Source organism: Globicephala melas, chromosome 20, assembly GCF_963455315.2.
Source record: "Globicephala melas chromosome 20, mGloMel1.2, whole genome shotgun sequence".
Lineage (NCBI taxonomy): Eukaryota > Metazoa > Chordata > Mammalia > Artiodactyla > Delphinidae > Globicephala > Globicephala melas.
Window position 1 is genome coordinate 49,368,904 of NC_083333.1, and position 15,349 is coordinate 49,384,252.

Below are 15,349 nucleotides of genomic sequence, written 5' to 3' on the forward strand. Positions count from 1 at the left end.
TTGATGTCTAAAAGAAACCCACTTTAGAGATGAAAAAACTTATATATTAAAAGTAAATGAAGGGAGAAAAATATACCATGCTAACACTAATCAGAAGAAAGCAGAGTACCTACATTAATTCCAGACACAGAAGACCTCAAAGAAAGGAAAGTTATCAGAGATTAAAAAAAAAAAAGGGCATTACATAATGATAAAGGGGCCAATTCTCCAAGAAAAAAAAACCAATCCTTAACATGTATGTGCCTAACAACAGTGTGTCAAACTATATGGAGCAAAAATTAATAGAACTGCAAGAGAAATAGATAAATCCACTATCATAGGTGGAGTTGCTATCAGAAATGGACAAACCTAGCAAGCAGAAAATCACTAAGGACATAGCTGAACTCAACAATATCACCAATCAACTGGATATAACTGACATAACTGAAGTAGTCTATAGACTACTTCATAGTCTATAGACTACTTCATACAACAGTGGTAGAATACACATTCTTCCCAACTTCATGTGGACCATTTACCAAGATAGACCACATTCTGGAGATAAAACATACTTTAACAAGTTTAAAAAAATAAAAATCATAACAATGTTTGCACTCAGACCACAATCGAATTAAATTAGAAATCAGTAACAGAAAGATAACTAGAATATCCCAAAATATGTGAGGATTAAACAACACATGGCTAAATAACACATGGATCAATGAAAAAATTCCAAGAGAAATTTAAAAATAGTTTGTGCTTAATGAAAATAAAAACACACCTTATCAAAATACATGGTAGGCAGTGAAAGTAGTATTGTGAGAAGAATTTATAGCACTGAAAGCATATATTAGAAAAGAAGAAAGATCTAAAGTCAATAATCTAAGCTGCTACCTTAGAAAACTAGAAAAAGAGCAAACTAAATCCAAATTAAGCAGAAGAAAAGAATAATAATTAGAGCTTAAATCAGTGAAATTGAAACCAGAAACTCAATGGAGAAAAATCAATGAAACCAAAAACCTGCTTCTTTGAAAAAAAATCAATAAAATCAGTAAGTCTCTAGCCAGGCTCACTAAGAAAAAAAGAGAGAAGACAAAAATTACTAATACCAGAAATGAAAGAGCAACATCACTACAGAGCCTATGGATGCTAAGGATAATTAAAAAAACATACTATGAACAACTCTATGCCCACAAATTTGATAATCTAATGAAATAGACCAATTCCTTGAAAGATACAATTTGCCAAATCTGACACAAGAAGAAATGGACAATATGAATAGGCCTAGATGTAGTAAACAATTAAATCAATAATTAGTAACCTTCCAAAAAGAGAGCACCACATCCAGACAAGTTCACTTGTGAATTCTACCAAACATTTAAGGAAGAAACTATACCAGTTCTCTACAATCTTTTTCAGAAGATAGATGCAGAGGGAATGCTGCCAACTCATTCTATTAGGCCAGCATTATCCTAATACCAAAACCAGGCAAAGACATTAAAAGAAAGCTACACACCAATATCTCTCATGGACACAAATGCAAAAATCCTCAACCAAATAATAGCAAGATAATATTAACAAAATTAATCCAACAGTGTGTAAAAAGAATTATAAACCATGACCAAGTGTGATCTATCCCAGCTATGCAGGTTGGTTCAACATTTGAAAATCAATTAATATAATCCATCACACACTGGTGGGCTACGAAAGAAAAATCACATGATCATATCAATAGCTGCAAAAAAGGATTTGACAAAATCCACACATACATGATAAAAACCCTCAGTATACTAGGAAGAGAGGAGCACTTCCTCAAGTTGAGAAAGAACATCTACAAAAAAAACCCTAAAGCTAACATCATACTTAATAGTGAGAAACTTAAAAGATTTCTGAGATCAGGTACAAGGCAATGACATTCCCTCTCACCATTTCTTTTCAACTGTATGTCTTTCCTTATGTTATAAGACAAGAAAAGAAAATATAGGTATACAAATTGAGAGGGCTTCCCTAGTGGCTCAGTGGATAAGAATCCTCCTGCGAATGCATGGGACATGGGTTCAAGCCCTGGTCCAGGAAGATCCCACATGCTGCAGAGCAACTAAGCCAATGCTCCACAACTACTGAGCCTGTGCTCTATAGCCCGCAAGCCACAACTACTGAGCCCATGTGCCACAACTACTGAAGCCCATGTGCCACAACTACTGAAGCCCATGTGCTTAGAGCCTGTGCAACGAGAAGCCACCACAGGGAGAAGCCCACGCACTGCAACAAAGAGCAGCCCCCGCTCACCATGACTAGAGAAAGCCTGCACGCAGCAACAAAGACCCAACGAGCCAAAAATAAATAAATAAATTTATTTATTTAAAAAAAAATTGAGAAGGAAGATATAAAACTGTCTCTGTTTGCCAATCGTCTATGTAGAAAATTTGGAAGTATCAATAAAAAACCTCCTGAAACTAATAAGTGATTATATCAAGGTTCGAGGATACAAGGTTCATTTATAAAGGTCAATTACTTTGCTATATACTAACAATGAACAAGTGGATTTTGGAATTAAAAACACAATACCAATTACATTAGCACCCCCGAAAATGAAATACCTAGGTCTAAATCTGACAAAATATGTACAAGATCTATAGGAGGGAAACTACAAAATTCTGATGAACAAAATCAAAGAAAAACAAAATAAATGCAGAAACATTCCATGTTCATGGACAGGAAGACTCAGTATCATTAAGATGTCAGTTCTTCCCAACTTCATCTATAGATTAAATTCAGTCTCAATCAAGATCCCAGTAAGTAATTTTGTGAATACTGACAAACTAATTCTAAACTGTATATGAAAAGGTAAAAGATCCAAAATAGCCAACACAATACTGAAGGAGAAGAACAAAATTGGAGGACTATGCCATCCAACTTCAACACTTAGTATAATCAAGACAGTATGACAGGCAAAAGAACTGACAAATACACTGATGGAACAGAATAGAGAGTCCAGAAATAAGCCAACATAAATATAGTTAACTGAACTTTGATAAAAGAGCAAAGGCAAAACACTGGAGCAAAGACAGCGTCTTCAACAAATGGCACTGGAACCACTAGACATCCACATGCAAAAAGAATGAACCTAGATCCACATCTCACAACTTACACATAAATAAACTCAAAGTGAACCCAGACCTAAATGTAAAACACTAAAGTATGAAACTCCTAGAAAAGAACAAAGGCAAAAACCTAGATGACCTTGGGTATGGTGCTGACTTTTTAGATATAACACCACAGGTACCATCTGTGAAAGAAATAATTAAATCTAGATTTCATTAAAATTAAAAACTTCTGCTCTGTGAAAGACAAGGTCAAGAGAATGAGAAGGCAAACCTCAGCCTGGGAAAAGAATACTTGCAAAAGACACATCTGATAAAGGAATTAACCAAAATATGCAAAAAAGCACTCTTAAAACTCAACAAGAAGAAAACAAACAACCCAATTTAAAAATGGGCCAAAGACCTTAGACACCTCACCAAAGAAGACAAAAATGTAGCAAATAGGGGCTTCCCTGGTGGTGCAGTGGTTAAGAATCTGCCTGCCAATGCAGGGGACACAGGTTTGAGCCCTGGTCTGGGAAGATCCCACATGCCATGGAGCAACTAAGCCTGTGTGCCACAACTACTGAGCCTGTGCTCTAGAACCCACGAGCCACAACTACTGAGCCCGCGTGCCTAGAGCCCGTGCTCCACAACAAGAGAAGCCACCGCAATGAGAAGCCTTCTCACCGCAACAAAGAGTAGCGCCTGCTCACTGTAACTAGAGAAAGCCTGTGCACAGCAACGAGGACCCAATGCAGTCCAAAATATTAAATAATTGATTAATTATTTTAAAATGTAGCAAATAAGCATATGAAAAGATGCTCAACATCATATGTCATTAGACTAATGCATGTTAAACGAGATACTACCACACACTTATTAGAATGGCTAAAATCAGGAAAAATGACAACAGCAAATGCTGACAAGAATGTGGAGATCTGGAACAAAAGGAATTCATTCATTGCCAGTGGAATGCAAAGTAGTACAGACACTTCGAAAGAAAGTTTGGCAGTCTTACAAAACTAAACCTACTCTTACCATATGATCAAGCAGTCATGCTCCTTAGTATTTACCCATAGGAGGTGAAAACATATGCCCACACAAAACCTGCACACAAATGATGAGAGCAGATCTATTCATAACTGCCAAAACTTGGAAGCAATCACTGTGTCCTTCAGTAGGTGAATGGATAAATAAACTGTGGTACATCCAGACAATGGAATAGTACTTAGCACTAAAAGTAAATGAGCTATTAAGCCATAAAAAGACAAGGAGGAATCTTAAATATTATTACATACTGAAGGGCTGTAGTCTGAAGGGCTACATACTGTATGATTCCAACTATATATGCCATTCTGGAAAAGGCAAAACTATGGAGAGAGTAATAAGATCAGCGATTGACAGTGGTTTGCAGGGAGAGAGGGAAGGGATGAATAGGCAGAACACAAAGGATTTTTCGGGCAGTGAAAATACTCTGTACGATATAATGGTAGATACATGTTATTATACATTTGCCCAAACCCATTCAATGTACAGCACCCAGAGTGAATGGTAATGTAAACTATGGACATTGGGTGATTATGACCTCTCAATGTAGGTTCATCAGTCGTAAGAAATGTATCATTCTGGTGGGGGATGTTGATAATGAGGTGGCTGGGGAAGGGCATATATGGAAAATCTGTGTACCCTTCCTTCAATTTTACAGTGATCCTTAAACTGCTTTATAGAGTCTCAATTAAAAATTCGTAATTGGGCTTCCCTGGTGGCGTAGTGGTTGAGAGTCTGCCTGCCAATGCAGGGGACACGGGTTTGTGCCCTGGTCCGGGAAGATCCCACATGCTGCGGAGCGGCTGGGCCCATGAGCCACGGCCGCTGAGCCTGTGTGTCCGGAGCCTGTACTCCGCAACGGGAGAGGCCACAACAGTGAGAGGCCCGTGTACCACAAAAAAAAAAAAAAAAAAAAATCGTAATTAAAAAAATAACTGATGATTTAAGAGAAAAAATAATAAAAAAATACTCTATGGTTCACAATACATACAAAAGTATATAACAAAAATTACCAGGGCAGAGTCAATATGGCAGAGTAAGAGGACACAGAGTTTGCATCTCCCCACAACTAGGGCACCTACCAGGCACTGGTGGGGGACCATGGACACCTAAGGGGACAGGAAGAACCCCCGAGCAACTGAGTAGGACAAGGGGAGAGGAGAACTGGAGGTGGGATGGGACTGGCACCCCTGAGGGGTGACTGCAGGAGGGGATGGGTTCCCACGCTCAGGAGGGGCCCACTCACAATGAGGGGATCAGTGGGGACAGGGAGAGACCCTCAGGGGATTAGAGGACTGGAAGAGAATAGGCAAGCATTTCCCCCACCCACTCGAGCCCCCAGGAGCCTACTAAGGTCCCAGACTTGATCCTCTGCCCTCTTGAGGCCCCGTCCAGCCACACTGGGCCTAAGTCCCGTCTCCGCACCCCCACCCAGGGCCTTATCTGAGGCTAGACCCTGCCCCACCTAGACTCCATCCACCACAGCCAAGGGCTTTACAGGCATTTTTTTCTTTTTCCATTTCTTTTTCTTTTTCTTTTTGTGGTTGTGGTTCTGTTTTACCTTGTTGTTGTTGTTTCACTTATACTTTCATTTTTTCTAATAATTTTTTTATTTTTCTAATTTTATTTTATCTTTTATTCTTTGTTATTTTTCTGCTCCTTTTGGTTTGTTCCCCCCCTTTTCTTTTTGCTGTTGTGGTTCTGTTTAACCCTGTTGTTTTTGTTTCACTTATATTTTTATTTTTCTAATATATTTTCTATTTCTCTAATATTATTTTATTTTTTATTCTTTGTTATTGCACTGCTTTTTTTTTTCTTTTGTCACGATGTGGCTGGCGGGATCTTGGTTCCCAGGTAAGAGGTGAGGTCTCAGTTCCTGTGGTGGGACTGCCAAGTCCAAACTGCTGGACTAAAAGAGAACCTCAGACCTCAGGGAATATTCATCAGAGTGAGGTCTCCTGGAGATCCTCATCTCGGCACAAAGACCCGGCTCTACCCAACAGCCTAAAAATTCCAGTGCTGGATGCCTCAGGTCAAACAATCAGTAAGACAGGAACACAGGCCCACTCATCAAAAAAAACAGAGAACAAAAGAATACGTTACAGACGAAGGGGCCAGGTAAAAACCCACAGGACCAAATAAATGAAAGGAAATAGGCAACCTACCTGAAAAAGAATTCAGAGTAATGTTAGTAAAAATGATCCAAAATCTCAGAAACAGAATGGAGGCAAGGACGGAGAAAATACAAGAAATGTTTAACAAAGACCTATAAGAACTAAAGAACAAAGAGTGATGAACACCACAATAACTAAAATGAATAATACACTACAAGAAATCAATAGCAGAAAAACTGAGGCTGAAGAACGAATAAGTGAGCTGGAAGATAGAATGGTGGAAATAACTGCCAAGGAGCAAAATAAAGAAAAAAGAATGAAAAGAATAGAGGACAGTTTCAGAGATCTCTGGGACAACATTAAACGCACCAACATTTGAATCACAGGGGTCCCGGAAGAAGAAGAAGAAAAAGAAAAAGGGTCTGAGAAAATATATGAAGAGATTATGGTTGAAAACTTCCCTAACATGGGAAAGGAAACAGCCAACCAAGTCCAGGAAGTGCAGAGAGTCCCTACGGGATAAACCCAACAAGAAACATACCAAGACACATAATTTACAAATGAACAAAATTTAAACAGAAATTTAAAAAAATATCAAAAGCAGCAAGGGAAAAGCAACAAATAACATACAAGGGAATCCCCATAAGGTTATCAGCTGATTTTTCAGCAGAAACTCTGCAGGCCAGAAGGAACTGGCAGGACATATTTAAAGTGATGAAAGGGAAACGCCTACAACCAAGATTACTCTACCCAGCAAGGATCTCATTCAGATTCAACAGAGAAATCAAAACCTTCACAAACAAGCAAAAGCTAAGAGAATTCAGCACTCCCAAACCAGCTTTACAACAAATGCTAAAGGAACTTCTCTAGGAGGGAAACACAAGAGAGGAAAAAGACCCACAAAAACAAACCCAAAACAATTAAGAAAATGGTAATAGGAACACACATATCGATAATTACCTTGAAAGTAAATGGATTAAATGTCCAACCAAAAGACACAGACTGGCTGAAAGGATACAAAAACAAGACTCATATATATGCTGTCTTACAAGAGACCCACTTCAGACCTAGGGATACATAAAGACAAAAAGTGAGGGGATGTAAAAAGATATTCCAAGCAAATGGAAATCACAAGAAAGCTAGAGTAGCAATATTCATATCAGATAAAATAGACTTTAAAATAAAGACTGTTAAAAGAGATAAGGAAAGGCACTACATAATGATCAATCCAAGAAGAAAATATAACAATTATAAATATTTATGCACCCAACATAGGAGCATCTCAATACATAAGGCAAATGCTAACAGGGAAATCTACATTTTCCCATAAAAGGGGATATTGACAATAACACAATAATAGTGAGGGACTTTAACACTCCACTTACACCAATGGACAAGTCATCCAGACAGAAAATAAATAAGGAAACACAAGCTTTAAATGACACAACAGTCCAGATAGATTTAATTGATATTTATAGGACATTCCACCCAAAAGCAGAATACACTTCCTTCTCAAGTGCCCACAGAACATTCTCCAGATAGATCACATCTTGGGTCACAGATCAAGCCTTGGAAATTTTAAGAAAACTGAAATCGTATCAAGCATCTTTTCTGACCACAACGCTATGAGATTAGAAATCAATCACAGGAAAAAAACTGGAAAAAACACAAACACATGGAGGCTAAACAGTGCGCTGCTAAATAACCAAGAGATCACTGAAGAAATCGAAAGGAAATAAATAATACCTAGAAACAAATGACAACAAAAACATGAAGACCCAAAACCTATGGGATGCAGCAAAAGCAGTTCTAAGAGGAAAGTTTATAGCAATTCAATCTCACCTCAAGAAACAAGAAAAATCTCAAATAAACAATCTAACCTTACACCTAAAGCAACTACAGAAAGAAGAACAAAAAAAACCCAAAGTTAGTAGAAGGAAAGAAACCATAAAGATCAGAGCAGAAATAAATGAAATAGAAATGAAGAAAACAATAGCAAAGGTACATAAAATTAAAAGTTGACTCTTTGAGAAAATAAACAAAATTGATAAACTTTTAGCCAGATTCATCAAGCAAAAAAGGGAGACGTCTCAATCAATAAAATTGGAAATGAAAAAGAAGAAATTACAACTGACACTGCAGAAATACAAAGGATTATAAGAGACTACTACAAGCAACTATATGACAATGAAATGGACAACCTGGAAGAAATGGACAAATTCTTGGAAAGGTACAACCTTCCAAGACTGCACCAGGAAGAATTAGAAAATATAAACAGACAAATCACAAATAATGAAATTGAAACTGTAATTAAAAATCTTCCAACAAACAAAAGTCCAGGACCAGATGGCTTCACAGGTGAATTCTATCAAACATTTAGAGAAGACCTAACACCTATCCTTCTCAAACTCTTCCAAAAAATAGCAGAGGGCAGAACACTCTCAAACTCGTTCTACGAGGCCGCCATCACCCTGACACCAAAACCAGACAAAGATATCACAAAAAAAGAAAACTACACAGCAATATCACTGATGAACACAGACATAAAAATGCTCAACAAAACACTAGCAAACTGAATCCAACAACGTATTAAAAGGATCATAACACCATGATCAACTGGGGTTTATCCCAGGAATGCAAGGATTCTTCAATAAATGCAAATCAATCAATGTGATACACCATATTAACAAATTGAAGAAAAAAAACTATATATCTCAATAGATGCAGAAAAAGCTTTTGACAAAATCAACGCCCATTTATGATAAAAACTCTCCAGAAAGTGGGCACAGAGGGAACCTACCTCAACATAATAAAGCCCATATTCGAAAAACCCACAGCAAACATCATTCTCAATGGTGAAAAACTGAAAGCATTTTCTCTAAGATCAGGAACAAGACAAGGACTTCCACTGTCGCCACTATTATTCAACAGTTTTGGAAGTCCTAGCCATGGTAATCAGAGAAGAAAAAGAAATAAAAGGAATCCAAATTGGAAAAGAAGAAGTAAAACTGTCACTGTTTGCAGATGATACGACACTATACATAGAAAATCCTCAAGATGCCACTACTGGAGCTAATCAATGAATTTAGTAAAGTTGAGGGATACCAAGTTAATGCACAGAAATCTCTTGCATTCCTATACACTAACAACAAAAGATCAAAAAGAGAAATTAAGGAAACAATCCTATTTACGATTGCAACAAAAAGAATAAAATACCTAGGAATAAACCTACCTAAGGAGGCAAAAGACCTGTTCTCAGAAAATTATAAGACACTGATGAAAGAAATCAAAGATGACAAAAACATATGGAAAGATACACATGTTCTTGGATTGGAAGAATCAATATTGTGAAATTGACTGTACTACCCAAAGCAATCGACAGATTCAATGCAATCTCTATCAAATTACCAGTGGCATTTTTCACAGAATTAGAACAAAAAATTTTATAATTTGTATGGAAACACAAAAGACTCCGAATAGCCAAAGCGAATCTTGTGAAAGAAAATGGAGTTGGAGCAATCAGGCTACCCAACTTCAGATTATACTACAAAGCTACAGTAATCAAGACAGTATGGTACTGGCACAAAAACAGAAATATAGATCAATGGTACAAGATAGAAAGCCCAGAGATAAACCCACGCACCTATGGTAACCTAATCTATGACAAAGGAGGCAAGAATATACAATGGAGAAAAGACACCCTCTTCAATAAGGGGTGCTGGGAAAACTGGACAGCTACATGTAAAAGAATGAAATTAGAACATTACCTAACACCATACACAAAAATAAACTCAAAATGGATTAAAGACCTAAATGTAAGATTGGACACTATAAAACTCTTAGCGGGAAACAGAGGAAGAACACCCTATGACATAAATCACAGTAAGATCTTTTTTTTTTTGCGGTACGTGGGCCTCTCACTGTTGTGGTCTCTCCCATTGCAGAGCACAGGCTCCGGACGCGCAGGCTCAGCGGCCATGGCTCACGGGCCCAGCCACTCTGCAGCATGTGGGATCTTCCCAGACCGGGTCATGAACCCATGTCCCCTGCATCGGCAGGCAGACTCTCAACCACTGCGCCACCAGGGAAGCCCCGCAAGATCTTTTTTGACCCACTTCCTATAGTAATGAAAATAAAATCAAAAATAAGCAAATGAGGGCTTCCCCAGTGGCACAGTGGTTGAGAGTCCGCCTGCTGATGCAGGGGACACGGGTTCGTGCCCTGGTCCGGGAGGATCCCACATGCCGCGGAGCGGCTGGGCCTGTGGGCCATGGCCGCTGGGCCTGCGTGTCCGGAGCCTGTGCTCTGCAACGGGAAAGGCCACAACAGCGAGAGGCCTACGTATTGGGGGGGAAAAAAAAAAGCAAATGAAACCTATGAAACTTAAAAGCTTTTGCACAGCAAAGGAAACCATAAACAAGATGAAAAGACAACCCTCAGAATGGGAGGAAATATTTGCAAATGAAGCAACGGACAAAGGATTAATGTCCAAAATATACCAGCAGCTCATGCAGCTCAATATCAAAAAAACAAACAACCCAATCAAAAAATAGGCAGAATACCTAAATAGACATTTCTACAAAGAAAACATACTGATGGCCAAAAGGCACATGAAAAAGATGCTCAACACCACTATTTATTAGAAAAATGCAAACCAAAACTACAATGAGGTATCACCTCACACTGGTCAGAATGGCCATTATCAAATAATCTACAAACAATAAATGCTGGAGAGGGTGTGGAGAAAAGGGAACCCTCTATCACTGTTGATGGGAATGTAAATTGATATAGCCACTGTGGAGAACAGTACGGACGTTCATTGAAAAACTAAAAACAGAACTACCATATGACCCAGCAATCCCACTACTGGGCATATACCCTGAGAAAACCATAATTCAAAAAGTCATATGTACCTCAATGTTCATTGCAGCACTATTTACAATAGCCAGGACGTGGAAACAATCTAAATATCCATTGACAAATGAATGGATAAAGAAGACATGGTACATATACATAATATATATTACTCAGCCATAAGAAGAAATGAAATTGGGTCATTTGTAGAGATGTGGATGGACCTAGAGTCTGTCATACAGAGTGAAGTAAGTCAGAAAGAGAAAAACAAATACCATATATTAACACATATATATGGAATCTAGAAAAATGGTACAGATGAACCTATCTCCAGGGCAAGAGTAGAGACGCTGGCGTAGAGTACAAACGCGTGGACACAGGGTGGGAAGGGGAGGGTGGGATGAATTGGGAGATTAGGTTTGACATAAATACAGTATTTTACTAAATGTGTAAAATAAATAGCTAGTGGGAACCTGCTATATAGCACAGGGAACTCAGTTCGGTGCTCTGTGATGACCTAGATTCGTGGGGGGGGGGTCCAAGCGGGAGGGGATATATGTAAACATATTGCTGATTCACTTCAATGTACAGCAGAAACTAACACAACATTGTAAACCAATTACAGTCCAATAAAAAATAATTACATATAAGAAAGTGGAAATGAAAGTACAGTGGGAGAAAGTTTTTATACACTGTATGTCAGCAGTTCCCAACCTGTTTGGCACTAGGGACCAGTTTCGTAGAAGACAATTTTTCCACGGATTGAGGGGGATGGTTCAGGCGGTAATGTGAGCAATGGTTCAGGTGGTAATGCAAGCAATGAGAGGGATGATTCAGGTGGTAATGCGAGTGATGGGGAGTGGCAGATGAAGCTTCGTTCACTTGCTCACCACTCACCTCCTGCTGTGCAGCCCGGTTCCTAACAGGCTGTGGGGGTTGGGGACCCCTGCTGTATGTGAAGTAAAATATTTGAAAGTACGTGATAAATTTAAGACAGAAATTGTAAATCTCAGAGAAACCCCAAAACAAATAAGCTAAGAGTTATACTAAGAAGAAAATGGTGGAGAAAAGATGTAATCCTAAAACATGTTCAATTGATCCTAAAGAAGGCCAAAAAAAATTTTAAGGCAAATAAGGAACAACTGAGACACACTGAAAATATACAGCAACCATACTGATTATTATATTACACGTATAGGGTGTAAATACTCCAATTAAAAGGCAGGGTTTGTCAGAGTGGATAAAAAAGGAAGATTAGGGGCTTCCCTGGTGGCGCAGTGGTTGAGAGTCCGCCTGCCAATGCAGGGGACACAGGTTCGTGCCCCGGTCTGGGAGGATCCCACATGCCGTGGAGTGGCTGGGCCTGTGAGCCATGGCTGCTGAGCCTGCGCGTCCGGAGTCTGTGCTCTGCAGCGGGAGAGGCCACAGCAGTGAGAGGCCCGCATAACGCAAAAAAAAAAAAAAGAGGAAGATTGAACGATGTACAAGAAACCCGTTTTAAATGTAAAGACACAGATAAGTTAAAAGGATGAAAAAAGATACACTACTCAAACACTAATCGTAAGAAAGCTAGACTGATTTGATTAATTAGGCAAAATAGATTTCAGAACAAAGACATTTCCTAATGACAGATGGGTTAATTCATCAAGAAGACATAATCTTAAATGTTTATACAATTAATATCAGAGCTTAAATTCCAGGAAGCGGAAATTCATAGAACTGAAAGAAACAAATCCACAATTATAGGGCCTTTAGCACTCTTCTCTACTTTACAAGTAGACCAAAAAAATCAGTAAGGTTATAGAAGACATGAACAACATAATCAGCCAACTTGAGCCAACTGACATTTATAGACTACTACACCAAATAACAGAGTAGTAGTCTATAAATGAATACACATTTTTCCTAAGAATTCAGAGCTTTCACTGATTATTAAATTGAAAGGAATTGGAATCATATAAAATATGTTCTCTAACCACACAAATCACAAATCAATAAGAGAAACATATCTGGGGAAAAAACTAAACTATTTAGTGTTTATTTATTGTAAATAAATCTTGGGTCAGAAAAGAAATCAAAAGGAATGATATAAAAAGTAACATAATATCAAAATCTGTGATGCGCGTAAAGCAGAAGGAAATGTATAGCTTTCGATGGTTGTTTTGGGGGGGGGAAGGACCAAAATCAATTATCTAATAAGCTTCGACCTCAAGAAATTAGAAAAAGAGTAAATTAAATCTAAAAAAAGTAAAACGAAGGACATAAAGACAGAAGTAGAAATCAATGAAATAGAAAATGGAAAAATTAAAGAAAAATCAATAAAAACAAAACCGTTTTTTAAAGATAATAAAATGTATACATCTCTACCTAGACTGATCAAAAAATAAAGAGAAAAAAATGTGAATTCTGAGTATCAGAAATGAAGAGGGCATATCACTATAGATCCTACAGTATTTTTTAAAAAAAGAGAATATTTTGAATATTATGCCAATAAATTTAAAAACTTGACTGAAACGGACAAATTTCTTGAAAGATATAATTACCAAAACCAACTCAAGGAGCAGCAGAAAATCTGAATAGTCCTATATTTATTAAAGAAATTAAATGTGTAAGTGAAACCCTTTCCAAAAATAAGATGCAAGGCCCAGATGGCTTCATTGGTGAATTCTATCAAAAATTTAAGAATACCAATACTTCCAATTCATAAGGTCAGCATTACCCTCATATCAAAACCAGACAAAGATAACACACACACACAAAACACTAAAGACCAATATCTTATTAGCAGAGATGCAAGAAATCCTTAACAAAACTTGGCAAATCAAATTTAGCAATATATAAAAAGGGTACTGAACCATGACCAAGTGGGTTTTATTCCAGCTTTCAATTGAATGTGAGGTTGGGTCATCATCCAAAAACCAAACAAATGTAATTCAACATATCCACAGGATATAGGAGTAAAACCATATGATCCTACTAATGGATGCAATAAAATTTAAAATACAAAATTCAACATTCATTCATTAAAAAACTTTCAGCAAACTAGGAATAGAAGGGGGGACTTCCCTGGCGGTCCAGTGGTTAAGACTCCACACTTCCAGTGCAGGGGGCACAGGTTCAACCCCTGGTCAGGGAACTAAGATCCCGCAAGCTGCACAGTGCAGCCAAAAAAAAAGAAAGAAAAAAACTAGGAACAGAAGGAAACTTCCTCAACCTGATAAAGACCATATACAAAACACCTACATCAAACATCATTCTTAATGGTTTTGTTTCCCCCTAAGATTTGAACAAGGCAAAGATGTCTACTCTCACCACTCCAATTCAACCTTGGCATATCCTAAGCCACTGAGATAAAACAAGAAAACATATTAAAAGCCAAACACTAAAAGAAGTAAAATGTTTATTAGAGAATGAAAACATACAGCTCTGTATTCTTAGGAAGTCCTATAAAATCTCCAAAAATATCAGCTAGCTCTTAAAATATATATATATATATATCAGCTAGAACCAAAAAGTGACTTAGCAAATTTTCAGGTTACATGGTCAATATAAAAAAATGAATTCTATTTCTATAATAGCAACACAAAGGAAATTATAAGTGGAATCATACAGTATTTGTCCTTTTCTAACTGGCTTATTTCTCTTAGCATAATATCTTCAATCTTTGTCGCAGCATGTGTCAGAATTTCCTTCCATTTTAGGGCTAAATATTCCATGTATATACCACATTTGTTTATCCATCCATCTCTTGACAGACACATAGGTTCTTTTCATCCTTTGGGTCTTGTGAATAATACTGCTATGAACATTGGTGTACAGGTATGTGCTTCAATACCTGCTTTCAATCCTTTGGGATATATACCTAGAAATGGAATTTCTGGATTACATGGTAATTCTATTTTTAACTTTTTGAAAAACTGGGAATAGATTTTTCACTGAAAATTATAAAAAGGAAGAAACTTAGAATGAACTCTCTGGTGTTGAACTGGAATTGGATGTATTGTTATAAATACATAATTTTGAACATATAAATAGAGAAAAATATAGATATATATCTGTAAGTATATATTTGTCTTTGTATGTGTTCACATGTATATATACACACATATTACAAAGACACGTATTGCCTAGTTCTGTCTGCTGAAAGGGCCTGGAACAGCAACCCCAATAGCAATGGGCAAAATCAATGCTGAAAACTTGGCTTCTATAAGTATTTAAAAGAAACCAGGGTTCTCTGAAAAAATGGATGAATCCAGGACTGGGGTGGGG

At 37.6% G+C, this 15,349-nt stretch overlaps 1 protein-coding gene across 1 annotated transcript in view; it reads right to left on the minus strand.

Annotated features, from left to right (window-relative positions):
• BRIP1 (BRCA1 interacting DNA helicase 1) overlaps nucleotides 1-15,349 on the minus strand; it is a 198,795-nt gene that overhangs the window by 152,188 nt on the left and 31,258 nt on the right. The window lies entirely within an intron of this gene.